General features: G+C 42.7%; 1 long non-coding RNA gene across 1 annotated transcript; it reads left to right on the top strand.

The window, feature by feature from the left end:
- The first annotated feature begins 5,480 nt into the window (after positions 1-5,480).
- Positions 5,481-8,498, top strand: LOC125759773 (uncharacterized). The gene is made up of 3 exons (XR_007417409.1): positions 5,481-5,698; positions 5,766-5,837; positions 8,433-8,498. It is a non-coding gene; the product is annotated as an uncharacterized LOC125759773 (long non-coding RNA).
- The last annotated feature ends 3,500 nt before the right edge of the window (positions 8,499-11,998 follow it).

Raw genomic sequence — 11,998 nt, 5'->3', positions numbered from 1 at the left:
GAATGTAGTTAATGTGGCGAGAGTAGATTATTTGCGCACTCGTGTTTCAAAAATTTCGTTAATGAGGGATTGTGGTATGAATATATTTCGTAGTCGCGAGTTAGGAAATGCATTGACTCCTATGGGCATTTGCCGGTGCTCCGAAAATATTTCGTTGCGGTGAGAATTTCGTTCCCTCGGGATTTTGTTATCGCGGGTTTCGACTGTATTTCATCCTCACTAACGCTCTATACACCGAGCAATGGAATCGGTCTCTTATCCGTGAAATTGGGAAAGAATGCATTAAGGGTCCAAGGCATCTACAACAATTCCAGGCCGTCCAGAGTGCACATGATGTTGTGATGGGCCCAGGCCTGCCAGTCCCGTCATCGGTGAAGCCATCGGCTCTTCCCGGGTGCCCGCCCCATGGTGTGAGCTCTTCAGGACCTCGACAAAGTTCTCGTCAGGTCATGTCATGCATATGCATACGCAGTAAAGCTCAGAAGTGACCTTTAGTTGATATAGAAAGAATCTTAGGCCTTGCGAGGTAAGATAGTCAAGAAGTTTTTTCCCGGCACCACGTTACCCGTGTATTGAAGCAAGCGCCGCGCTGATGCTTTATACAGTTGCGCATGCTTTATGAGAAAAGTGCGCCAATATGTGTGAGTGTGTACGCGTCAAGGCACGCCGCTGCGATAAGCGCCAGCTCTCAACGAACGCGTCTCTCCGGATCGAAATTAATCTTGGCGGTTGTAGAACGTTTCCTTTGTGAACGCCGGACGCGCCTAACCAGACAGCCGCTTCTGTTGTGCCTACTGAATGAATTAACGGCAAGTTTACAACGACAAAAAGAGGCTCTATAGGTGGTAGAGATACATCACACTAAGGCACGCATAGGCGGACAGAAAAGAGGTGAGGCGTTCAGGGCTAAAGCCGTTTGTGTTGTCTGGTTCTTTTCTCTTGCGTTCTTGTCTGCACGCCTGATGTTCATTCACGTTTGAAGCTCCGTTCATTCACGTTGAAGCTCAACCAACTAGCCACTAGCCATTCACGGTAAGCCATTCACGGTAAGCTTGCTCTGTTTTAACAACTTGTTTATTCTTCTCGACGTGATACCACAGCCTTCAGATGCCTCACGTTAGACAACTCGGTGCCTAACTACCGCTGCAATTCCTGTCGCCTGGGTACAACCATTCAACTTTACATTCCTCAGAGCCTTGCATTTTGGAAGAGAGTAGCGCCTTAAAACTGGTATATATTACAAGACTTATGCCGTGGGGCATATTGGCGCCAATAAAAAAAAATCCTTAAGCATCCGGCCTAAGTGAGTGCTTTTCGCACATCACAATATTCTCGTGCAGTATACTTAAACCTCTTGGAACAGTTTAGAATTTTCACTTTCATGTAAACGTATCATTTTAAATTTGTCATTATTCAACAAACAGCATAAAAACACGTCTTTGAGAAACTGTACTGCGTACAGTTTCTCCGGGATGGAACGGGATGGAACGATGTTTCAACCTGGGCCCTCTGTGTGGGAGCGAGTATTCTTCCTCGGAATCATGCCGGCGCTTAAAACTGCGATGCAAAAAGACCCTATACAGGCTTCATACGGGAAGGAACCACATTAACGTATGTAATGTGGTAGAAGAGTAAAATAACAACCAGGGCGTCACACAACGCGAATTCTGCAACCAGGCGTGACTCAATGCAAATTGCGCAACGACTGGGTTGTTGAATGCTTCCAACCCATTACAAAGGGCTCTGCCATAATTATTCATCGTCATCAGCCACAGCATCACAAAAGTGCACATACTGCCTTACAGGTGTTTAGCAGGTACCACGGTTCTCCGCAAATTGACGAAAAATTGCATTGGAGTTGGCTAAGAAGTTGCATGTATCACAACGTCATACTTTCGACCACAAGCACCGTGTCGTTTAAATGTAGTCTGCCACTAAAACGATAATTAAGAAGAGCAGGCGACTGACAGATATTCTTAATCATGAGTTGTGCGATGTGTGTCAGACAAGTATCCTTTCTTGATCCAATTACGTAGATTTTTAGGTATTACAACTTGCATCTCTCGAGAAAACAGCGTTGGGGCTCTTGATATGCGCACTTGCTATTATTGTATTTGTGCGCATGCATATACTTACACTTGCTGCGTGATTTTCTGATAATATTATTCAGCATTCGCAGATAATATGCACATGCGTACCAGCGAGCTACTTATTACGCGATGATTTCAGGCATATTATTGGGTTTTTCGAGAAGTACGTAAAACTGACTTGACGCAGCGCATGGTGGGTGGTTTGTATATCAATTTTGCCAATAATCTTCGCCGCGGGGTGCAATGTTAACTCTCCGCGCACTCCTTTACCGCATGGCTTAAAAGCAATGCGAAAAGACGACACACATGAAGAAGGAGAAAACAGGACAAGCGCTAATCCTGTGTCCTCTTTCTTCTTGTGTATCGTCTTTTTGCGCTTCTTTTTAAACCATTAGGTTCAACCAACTCGCCCAGTTTTGTACGCTCTTGCAGTTCTTTACCGCCTTCAGCTGCTTCCCTGCTTTGTCAACGTCACGTTTTGCCAGCATGCAAGTTTTCCTTGATGATGCGACATTTGAAGCTGAACAAAATGGCAAATAGCCATGTAATAAATAGACGACTGGTATTTATCATCACATAACACATTGTTTGATAAGCACGAATCGTACAGTCAATGAAAGTGCATGAGCAGGAGAAAAATAATTCCATTGTTATAATCACTCCAACCTAATGCCTAAACTGCATAGATGTGTAAGCACGTGGCAATTTTTGAAAAAAGGCACGTCGCAGCAGAATGTGCTCAGAGTTGGACTTCCTATTCTTTCCGTTTGATGCGTAGTGCTTATCTATATGTTTCGCGCTGCATGTATCCGCAGAAAACCGCAATTTTCACTTTTTCTTGCACGGTACAGCTTAAAACTGGGCGCCACCCTTATGAAAATGACTGTTGATTTTTCATTGCCGGAGTATGATCGAATTATTGACTTTATTGATTATCAATGATTCCGCAATACTCATTGACTTGCTTCAATACTTCGTCAACAACATTTCTGTTGAGCAGTACGCAATGAAAATATCATTGACTCATTTCTATCGAAATACCTTTGAGGGAATATTTCGTCAACAATAATTCTGTTGAGCACTTGGCAATAAATATTTCATTGACTCATTTCAATCGAAGTACCATTGAGGGAATATTTCCTCAACAATAATTCTGTTGACCATTTTGCAATAAAAATTTCATTGACTCATTTTTATCGAAATACCATTGAGGACATAATTCGTAAACAATATTTCTGTTGACCATTTCGCAATAAAAATTTTATTGACTCATTTCTATCGAAATACTATTGAGGACATAATTCTTAAACAATATTTCTCTTGAGCACTTTGCAATAAAAATTTCATTGACGCAATTATTTTGAAATACAATTGAGGAAATCTTTCACCAACAGTATTTGTGTTGAGTATAGTTTGGAATAAAAATGTCATTGGCGCAATGATGTCGAAATACCATCGAGGCATTATTCACTGCCAGTGGAACTTCGTGCAATCAATGCCTCATAAATTTTGATACTGCATGCAGGTCAGTCCCACACACACACACACACACACACACACACACACACACACACACACACACACACACACACACAACACACACACACACACACACACACACACACACACCACACACACACACACACACACACACACACACACACACACACACACACCACACACACACACACACACACACACACACACACACACACACACACACACACACACACACACACACACACACACACACACACACACACACACACACACACACACACACACACACACACACACACACACACACACACACACACACACACACACACACACACACACACACACACACACACACACACACACACACACACACACGCGCGCGCGCGCGCGCGCGCGCGCGCGCACAAACCCCACGTTTCTTTTGTGAACACTCTTCGCAGTGCTTGCTCTCTTCTCGACCGATCCTTTATTGTAAAACCACGGCCGGTCTGGAGGCGCGCGCTCTCTCCGCCCCGCCCGCCCCCCTCAATCCGCCCGCCACATGGTTACACCTGTGATGTGTGTGTCGTTCATTCTCATCGTAATTTACCACTAATGCCCTATTTACCCACCCGAGAAGAGATTTTTTTTTGCGCGGGTTCTTTGACTCTAACCCTCCTGGGATCAATGATGCTATAAAAACGCATCGAAACTTGTAAATCTTGTCTTGTATTTATAGATCGCACTTTTAACGAACACAGTAACTCACAAAAGGAACTAATATAACTGCAAGGACCGTATGGTCTTTCCGCCTTCGTTTGTCCATTGCCAAGGACAACGTATTTCATGGAATACTGCAAAGCGCAATGTCGAAGCGGGATAACGATCACGCACAGGAAAACAGCCTCTTTCAAGACATAAATAGTGGAATTCAGTGCAGTATTGCTGTTTCTGTTACTATTCAGTATACACAGTACGTTGGCTTTCTTTTCGAATATAAACGAACTTGCCCAGAAACGAAGTTTGTTAAACTACTGTTTTGTCGATTAGCTGTCGCCTTTCAACAAATAAGTATTTTCTCCTGCCTTTATTACGACGACGTGCAATGCACTTTTGAATAGTGTTTAAATGGGCAGTTTCAAATTGATAGTAACTTGCTTACATGCCCAACTTCGAATATATCAATTAAGGCTAACAAAGTACATCAATAAGAAAGAAGCTGCAGCTGAATCACACTAAGGGCGAGGCATTGATGGTAGCATTGGTTCGTTGCTCAATACGAAGAGGCAGGCACGTAGAAACTATTTTTTTTCGGGGGGGGGGGGGGGGGGGGCTTGCTACGTGCCTGCGAAGAGGTATTAAGTAGCACAGTGAACACTTGTTGTCAAAAGGCCCCGGTTTTCGACGTGCTTTTGTTTTGCACACGCACGGACGTGCACACTTAGCCAGCCGTAAAGACAGCAGCTGTTACTTTTAGCAGTAATTAAAACGCACCACTCGTGTACAGATGCTGTATATTTTTAAACAGCAAAAGCGCAGTAGTAGTAGTAGTAGTAGTAGTAGTAGTAGTAGTAAGAACCGATCAGACGCGGTTGACACGTTGCGGCCGCCCGATTGTACAGTACAGTACAGGCGCGCGTCCGAGAAAGAAGTGGTGAACAAGCCATGGCCTCTAAGATTGCGCGCCGGCGTATCGGAGGCCATGAACAGGGAGATGCAGTAGACGGAAGGGAAAGAGAGTTGCCGCAACTCAGTTCAAGGATTCAAATCGCCCGCTGAGCGAGAGAGCCAATCAGTTCAAACCGAAGAACGCGCACGCGCAGAGACGTCAGTGAACACGTGACGTGGTTCAAACGGGTTCCGTTGAAAGGCTGCCTGCGCTCGCTGCGAACGAAGTGGTGTTTCGCGCATCTATTTTTACCGTGTTTATCAATATTACGTGCGGTTATCGTTGTTGAATGAACACGTACTACTTACATCGCGTGTCGGGACGTTCGGGTCGTTGTTTGACATGGAATCGACGGCGGCGATGCGTCGTCGCGGCACCAACCAACGGACGCGAGCTTTGAACAAGATCGCAAGCGCGGGCCGTTTGACGAGACAGTCGCCGCAGCGGATACAACACCTCGGTGAGTTCAAGAATGTTACCAAATTGCGTTACTGAGTTACCTTAGTGCACGGAAAACTTTTATGCAGGTAAGAGTGCCTGGGCGGGCGGCCAGTTACCACAGAAGGGATGCTGCGCAAGAGCAAGGGCCTGCTAAAAAAGTATGCATTGTGCTAGTATCGCTGTTTTCTGTGCTTTCTGTGGAGCGGTTGCCGTGTGCGTTGATTACAGTTGAAAACAAGCTGAAGAATGCGCGTTCCATTACGGGATTCTGTGCTCCTGCCACGCACGCCCTGTGTTGTTAAGCCGTTATAACTTGGCTGCACGAGATCGTCGCTAGGAGCGACTTGCACATTGCCTTGTCGCCGTAAAAGTGGGTCCGCTTTTAAACATACTGGTCGTTCCACACCTTTTCTGTGGTGTAAATGCGCAAGGTCGCGGCTCGTAGCACCTAGATGTGTGCTGGATGCCCATTTGAAGCAATGCATTTGTGTGAATCACGCTATGGATACTGGTAGTAACAGGACGTACACACATCAAACTTAACGGGAAGTCGCACAGCATGCATGTAGTGTGTGTGTTTTCTTTTTGGACATTACATATTTTTTATAAACGTTGTGTGACAGTCGGGCTCCTGTCATTTTCGCTCATGAACTTGAAGTCGAGGCGGAAATACTTTGCCGCAAGCAAAATTACATTTACGCTGTTAATTAACAACTCGTTCATCCACTTTTAAATTATTTAGGGAGGTAGTTTATATTAAAAAGATATTGTGCGTGCCAAGTTGTGGCATGCCGTTTTTTTTTTTTTTGAAATCGCGAGAGTTGCACGTTATCCGAGATATTCAACTTCCAATTTTAAGGTTGATATCGAAACTGGCGCGGGACACGCGGCGTGTCTGAACTGCACGTGACAAGGAAGGGACGACATTTCAAGCAAAACTTGGTATGTGCTAAATTGTCATGCACCACAACTTTCTAATATAAACAACTTCACTCAAGTCAGCAATTAAAAAGTAGGTAATGAGTGCTTGATATTTAGTGTCAGTTCAATTAAGCTTATTAACAATTACATGCTCTTTTTGTTGCTGTGTTTGTGTGATAAAAATTGGGTCAGATATCTGACATGCCATTTCATATTTTCTTTGATGAACCATACACATTCTAATACAAATTCTTGTAACAGGGAATAGCACCATTGCAAAAGCTTCTTATCCCAAATGGTAAATGGTTTATTAGGCTGCGCTGGTGCATTGAAACACTACTTGATTGTGTTAAGAAAGAAGATGAATCTTAAGGGTTCGTTTTCTTTGTTAAACACAATATTAATGAGAACTAACAGACTATAACGCCAAGGAAAGTATAAGGGGAACTAACAAACTATAACGCCAAGGAATATACTTTCCTTGGCGTTATAGTCTGTTAGTTCTCATTAATACTTGATTGTGTTGTACTGTAAAATTCTTGTTTTCCTTCATGCTTTGCTAAAGAAAGAGGAAATTGAAAGGGGGTTCTTATTTGCAGGATGCACAACTAAGATCTAGCATTCAGTGAAACTGGTGACAATGCTGCTTTAGTTTATGAAGTAATTAATTAGAGAACGCAATTTCTGATATCTGTATACGTGTTTGCATATCACAGTGAGGTTACTGGTTCTCAGGCGTGATTACAGCACTGAGAAACTGAACAAACTAAAAAAAATGGAATAGATCAAAGGGCTCAGTTTTTTTGTTCGACAAAACCTGATGAAGCCAAGGCAGGTATAGGGGAGATTATTTGTAGTTTTTAAAAGTAGTGTAGTAATTATGACATAAAGAGGAATTAATGTAGACAAAAATACATTCTGCTGCCAGGGCCTGAACCTACAACAAAGTGTGGCATCTCATACTCCACCACTCTAGCTACGACATAGTCGTTCTCTCATCCACCCCACTGGGCACTCCTGTGTGTGTAATCCTGGCAGTGCCACACCAGCATTCGTAGTCATGCTGGTGTCGCATAGCCCGTGAAATCTACGAGCTGGTAGCTGATCAATAAACCGTCATGTGCTACCTGAGGGCATCAAGTTTGCTGGCACGAGGCCCTCGCTATTAAAGAACAAAAGAACGGGAGTGGATCAAGGGCTCATTAAATTGAACAGGCACTTCTAGTGCAAAGGACCAGGTCTGCACATGAATGGACTTTAGTACAGCAAGGATAGTTGTTTCAGAGAGAGGAAAATTGAGCATGTTGCTAAAGCGTGCCCAAGATTTAATGAAAGTAAGAACAGCAGAGGGACAGAAAAACTGACACAGTGCTCAATCTTTTCTGTCCCGTCTGGCATTCTTGCTCTTTTACTGAATCTTAAGCTTTTTTGAAATCTCCACATTCATGATGTCATACAATAAATGGGCTCATTGTCATCCATTCTGCAAATTGACCACACGTATATTTATTTAATATTTTGGTGGGAGTGCTCCTGGAGTTTTCTTGTGTTCAAATTACCTATATGGCAAGCTGTATATCTCACCCTTTTGTAATACACAATTGTAGGAAAAATTTGACACCCAATGCAAATTACAATTATTTGCAGTGACCCACTACTACTCTAATGCTTGTTCTTAATGCATCCTGGGCCTATTTTCGAGGACAATTTTGGTATATAATGATATGCCTGTGTTAAGCCATCATGCTTAATATTACTACTTCTTTACTGTAAGGACTCTTTGTGCACAAGTTGACGGAACCTCTTGTGTTATCTGTTATGCATGTATCCAGCATAGACAGCTGCTCAAGAGACAAGTGGTGGACAGCTTGCTGTGAAAGATGGAAGCATTCTTCCTGCAAGCCTGGACAAGGCCATATTAAATGGTATTTATTTGTTTCCATCACTACAAATCGACAGTTTAGACCTTTTCAATTGAGAGACTTATTGCTCCTATATTGTGAGCAACTCCAAGACAGGAAACAATATGTAATAGCAAGTGCATGTCATATACATGTTCCACTTGGCCATTCATGCTTGTGGCCACCTGCTTCTGGTAGGATGTGCTGAAAAAATATGTTGTCAGCTACCTGCACAGCGCCATAGCAGGATATCTCACTGTTTGAGGAAACTTGGGACATCTATGCGAGGCAGAATTAAATTGATTTTCAGAGTTTCATGATGAAGTAAAACTTGGTAAAACAAGTTGTAAGGTATGCATGCTTGTGTGTTAGAGTGCCGTCTTAGGCATTGTATTTGCCCTAACCAAGTTGTGCCAATGAACTGGCAGCGGACTATGGCATTGAAGTATTATTCTTTACATTTATGTGTAAAACAGCAATAACGAAGAGCAAGACTGCTAGAGCACAGCCAGAGTGCTGACTACGAACTGAATGTTATTAGTAAAATCCAGCAATATATTGCAGTTTCAAAAAGTAATTTTCACAGCGGAAAGGAAAAAAGGGACACATGAGGTGTCTTATCATTGAGCAATGTTACTTCTGCTGCCATATCTAGTAATGGTGTGCCGACTATCTTGTCACCAGATGAAGCAAATTTTTGCATGCACGCTCCTTGTACTGTAATGCTCAGTGACTTCCATATTCTTTTTTACATTGTTTGGCCCCTGCCACGGTGGTCTAGTGGTTATGGCGCCCGACTGCTGGCCCGAAGTTTGCGGGATCGAATCCCGGTCGCGGCGGCTGCATTTTCGATGGAGGCGAAAATGTTTGAGGCCCGTGTACTTAGATTTAGGTGCACGTTAAAGAACCCCAGGTGTTCGAAATTTCCGGAGTCCTCCACTACGGCATCTCTCATAATCATATCGTGGTTTTGGGTCGTTAAACCCCGGATATTATGACATTTTTTGCGCGTTCAATAGCTTGGGCGTTAACATTGTCCCGTCTGCTGTTTAAAACTTCACTACAAGCTAATAGGATATTGTATTCCAGATGAGTTATTCGATGTCCTGTGTGATTGGTGGTCCCCTTATATTTGCATGTGATGTTTGGTGCTTGTTTGCCAGTAAGCACCTAGCCCATTTATAACACGCCATCAATCAACTTCGCTGCTAAGTTAGGGAAAACGTGTTTAACTTTTTTCAACATGCTGACTAAATCAAACAGCTCTGAATAGGTGTTTGATGTCTGCTATTTTTCGCTTCTTACAAACTGTGACATGTACCTTAGAATCCCACTGTGAAACTGTTCAACTCTTTCGTGATTTCTTACTTCAAAAGGAGCATTTGGCTGTCGTAGACTGCTTGTCAGTAAGTGTAGGTTTATAGTTATAAAAAAATAATATTCTTACAAGTATATCCCACAGTGAATATGCCACTTTTGAAACAGAACATTTCTGATAGCTGTTGTGTTCTGCAGGCTTTAGTCTAACCAGCTTGCATAACTGCAGTAAAGCCAAAGTAAAATGGTGTTCTGAAGTTTGAAAACACACTTAATTGGTCAGCCGTGTTAACGTTTGTTTGTAGAGAAGCCTATGAAGAGTAATTATGACATACAAAATGCACTTAACAGCATATCAGCTTGTACGATGCAAATTAAATTGAAGCGACTCTTAATTCTTGTGGCGTGGTGGAATTTTGTTTAGGAGCAATGAAAATATGCTACACGATACGAACTTCCAAAAGCTGTTTGCATCTCACTTGGGTAAACAGACAAAATTACTTCAAAATGTCACGTAGTTTTTGTAAGTTTTCTTAGTAAACATATTGTTACTCAGTAGGCAAAGTTAAATAAGAGAGTTGGGCTAGTTTGTGTGATTGCTTTAGCTGTGACATATCTCCTAACGCCTATGCTGAACAGAAAAATGAAGAGTGAAGGGGCAGAGGCAGCTCAATCTTTTTGGCAGCTCAACTGCCAGAGAGCACTAGGCTTCAGCTGACGAAGTTGAAACAATCAGACATGCAAGGAAGTCACTTTACGTGCAAGCAAATCCACTGAGCAATGCACTCTATTTATTTGACTGTTAAAACTAAAAACCTAACTCGTGTTTTTAACTAGATATGTGGGCTCTGACTGCTCTCTAGACAGACAGGAAGTAAGACTGCTGCATTTTCATGGCTGGTGATAAATATGTAAGTGTGCCATTTTTGAACTCGTTGGGCAAGAAGTGGCATGTCTTAAGAAGCTTACCAACAATGACTTCTGTCGCTAGTGAAATTTTTTTGCTGGCCTGCTTGAATGTTATTTCTGGCACACTTGTTGGATCATTTGTTTGTCTATTGGGGATATTCTGGGTTTGTGAATGAATTTCAGCAGTTGAAGGCAAGAGCTCTGCCCTGTCTCTCCTCTTATGTTTGTTATATGTCTAGCTGGAAATTATGCTGCAGCCAAAGTGGTAAAGTATGGTTCACACCTTTGTCATAGAAGGTATTCATAAAGCTCTGGCACACAGCGTGCTTTTCGTTCTTGCCCTCTTTTGCATTTTTACTGGGGAACGCAATGTGCTGGTCATGCACTGCAGTTCTACCCATACAGAACTAATCAAATAATTTCATCGTGACATGTGCAAAGTTCGTTATATTTTTCTCGTGGAACTTTTAGTTATAAGTGTCCTGTCCTTCTGTCGCAGGCTTCATCTGTCACAAATCGCTGGCCACGAATGTAAAGAACACCTTGGCCCCACTTCTGTCGAGGGAACCGAAGTCGCCTGAACAGATGAAGAGCGGTGGTGCTACCAATAGTGAACGACTGTGATTTTATAATGTGCAAGTGTACGAACAATCGCGTTACGCTAATTTAACATTAATTGCATTCACTAGTGAAGTGTTGCAATATTGTAATGTGTAAGTTTATGTGCAGTTGCATTAAGTGAGCGCTCAATCAAGCTTCAAGTTTGCAATCCCATATTTTGGAGGTATTCATAGGGCGCACATTCCACTTTAAATTGTGATCTGCTCCTTTACTGAGGGTGCATGCAGGTCCTTGAAACGATTGAAAACCCTTTAAAAAGTAAAAGTACATTTTTAAAGCCCTGAAACCCTTGAAAACCTTTGGAATTTCTTAGCATATAGTGGCCAATATTGACAATACTAATTTCTTTCTGTGTTCTGTAAATATTTGTCTAGCAAACTGAGGGAACATGTCGTGCTCAATGATGATTCCGCTACTGTGTTTACCTTGCTTGCATCACTGCTTGACCGATCATTCATTTCGTTTCCGCAAGTGTCGCTCTGCCTTCTCCCCCTTTCTCTTGATTTGGCTCCTCGGGACTCGACTTCACTTCCAGTGCCTAGCTTCTCTTCTTCTATAGCAAGCTCACTACGTGTGAAAGATCTTCTAGCTCAACAAACATCCACTGTCCTATAATGCAGGCAAAATGTGAAAAAAAGTTGATGCTTCGT

This window comes from Rhipicephalus sanguineus, chromosome 9, assembly GCF_013339695.2.
Source record: "Rhipicephalus sanguineus isolate Rsan-2018 chromosome 9, BIME_Rsan_1.4, whole genome shotgun sequence".
NCBI classification, from domain to species: Eukaryota; Metazoa; Arthropoda; class Arachnida; order Ixodida; family Ixodidae; genus Rhipicephalus; species Rhipicephalus sanguineus.
Note: the sequence above shows the minus strand (reverse complement) of the source record. Positions and strands in the feature narration are given on the sequence as shown.